At 46.7% G+C, this 2521-nt stretch overlaps 1 long non-coding RNA gene across 1 annotated transcript in view; it reads right to left on the bottom strand.

Annotated features, from left to right (window-relative positions):
• The window catches only part of LOC117285005, a 4227-nt gene extending 2020 nt beyond the window's left edge, over positions 1 to 2207 (bottom strand). Inside the window, exon 1 of the long non-coding RNA XR_004516004.1 lies at positions 2106 to 2207. This is a non-coding gene — a long non-coding RNA (uncharacterized LOC117285005). The remainder of the gene's footprint in view (positions 1 to 2105) is intronic.
• Positions 2208 to 2521: the final 314 nt, after the last annotated feature.

Below are 2521 nucleotides of genomic sequence, written 5' to 3'. Positions count from 1 at the left end.
CAGCAGATCATCCTCAGCTGCCTCAAGCAGAATGTATAGGTTCAATGGGTCCTGCACTGTGCTCAAACTAACCCCAGGCTGATGACATCCATCTGAAAAGTTATGGTTCATAAGTCATTCAGCCTACTGTCACTTCATACTACCACCTGTGGAGAAATGAGCAGGGGCCAGCCATGCAATCAGCCTGAGTTGCCAAAGATACTAAACAGCACACCAATATTCAATGAAGAGCCATGAAATGAGCCTCTATTCTTATGTTTTTGACTCCCACAGACTACTGAGGACCTGGTAAAAGAAGAGAGAGTCCTCACTCCTACTGTGCTGCATTCGCCTGATCTTTAGCCATCTTTAGGCACATGCTGAAACTGCCCTGCCTAGCTTGACTACAGAGGACTGGTTATGCAGTGGTTAGCAATGCAGTCCATATGTCATCACTCTGCCAGCTATGTAGCAGTTCTCTAAGGACTGGTTAGCCAACAATTCTCTTGCCGTGGTCCTGAACGCCACCTGCTGGATTTTTTAAAGAATCATTACACATGGAAAAAAAAAACCTTTGCTCATGGAAAAGTCATACAGAGGTCAGATGAGTAATAGTAAGCAAGCACCAAGTCTACCCTCAGTGCAGCCTACAGGCAGGGCTCCCGTGAAAAACATGTGATGACACAGTGAACACACCCTTGTCCCTGCCTGCCCCTAGTGAACAAAGGAGCTGAATAAGAAGGAACTGAATAAGAAGGTTCTTGCGCTAGGCATCAAGTAGCAGAAGGTTCAAGCGACCAATGAAGACACAGTGAGCCTGCATTCAAACTTAACTGCCTCCCGGAGAATGACTAGGACCCCTTAACAACTGGGAGAGTCATCACTCCTACCTTTACACATGTATCAAACTTTAGGGACTAGTCAGCTGCACAGTGAGCCAGCTTTCATGGCTGTCTCCTTCAGGGATGTGGTTATGGAATATTTTGCAAAGCACTGAGACTATCCTCAAGATGGAAGAAAAACAGCGGGCTTGAGAAGCACATTCAGACCAACAATGAGCTCATGCAGACCTGAATTTCATACACTGGAACATTTCAGACTAGTTAGGCATTCAGGGAAGATGCAGTCAAACAATCATTGAGAGCACTGAAGTGACATTGTACAACATACAGTGAGCTTGAACTTGCCGCAGACATGAGCCAAGGCCACTCTTTGAACTGGTGACCAATGCATTGAGCTTGACCTCTTCCCACAATCAAACAGGTGAAACATTGGGTTCTACCTAGAATTGCAGACACATCAGATGTGTAATGAATTGAAGGCAGGAGAAACTTGAGGAGCTCCTAGATACAGTGTGAGGCTGCCAGGCGCCTGGACTTCAAGCACTGGACAGTTGAGGTACAGATTGCACCTAAGAAACCTGCACTCATATGGCTGGCACACAGTGAAACATTTAGTACATTTTTGATGCATTGTGAGAACCACCTGCCCTTGTCCACCTTCCAGTGCAAATGTGAGCTGCAGACTAGACCGAAGTGAGTTCATTTTTCATCCCTGGCAATATGAAGTACACTGTTCAGGGGCCGTTTTTCATGCAGAGTGCTCATGCTGTACTCATATGGCTGGCACACAGTGAAACATTTAGTACATTTTTGATGCATTGTGAGAACCACCTGTCCTTGTCCACCTTCCAGTGCAAATGTGAGCTGCAGACTAGACCGAAGTGAGTTCATTCTCATCCCTGGCAATATGAAGCACACTGTTCAGGGGCAGTTTTTCATGCAGAGTGCTCATGCTCTCCACTGCATACCTACAGCCACCTGAAAAGGGATGGTTATCGAGTCAGTGAGGAAACCTCACTTGGGACAGAACCCTGTTGAAAATGAGCAGGGCATGGCCATGCACTGATACCACCAGCGATGCAGCATGCAAAAGTCCCCCAATTGAACTATGGATGGCCAATATCTTAGCCTGTATTCCCACTGTTGCCTCCAGAAAAAGGCCTAGCATGGTTTAGCAGCACAAAGAGGCTTCAATCTTATCCTTCTGCATGAAGCACAACATGCTCCATCCAGCCCGCTGAATGATGAGCAGCAGATCTTCATCCAGGGTTGCCTCCAGCAGACCATTTAGGTTGCATTGGTCCTGCAGTGTGCTCAAAGTAACTCCAGCCTGATGCCAACCATCTGAAAAGGAATGGCTCATGACTCAGTCAGCCTGCCGTCACTTCAGACTACAACCTGTGGAGAAATGAGCAGGGCCTATCCTTGCAGTCAGCCCGAGTTGCCAAAAATATCAAAGAGCACAACAAGATACATTGGAGAGCTAGACAGTGAACATGCATTCATACTGTTTTGACTCCCACAGACCACTGAGCACCTGTTAATAGCACAGAGGGCCCTCAATTCTATTTTGCTGTATTCACCAGATATTCACTGCATCTTTAGGCCCTTGCTGAAACTGTCATGCCTATGTTGAATACAGCGGATTGCCGATGGAGTGGTTAGCAATGCAGTCCACAAGTCATCACTCTTCTAGCTAT

This window comes from Fukomys damarensis, unplaced genomic scaffold (assembly GCF_012274545.1).
Source record: "Fukomys damarensis isolate Sample0158 unplaced genomic scaffold, DMR_v1.0_HiC HiC_scaffold_73828, whole genome shotgun sequence".
Classification (NCBI taxonomy): domain Eukaryota; kingdom Metazoa; phylum Chordata; class Mammalia; order Rodentia; family Bathyergidae; genus Fukomys; species Fukomys damarensis.
This window is presented reverse-complemented; position numbering and strand designations above follow the sequence as displayed.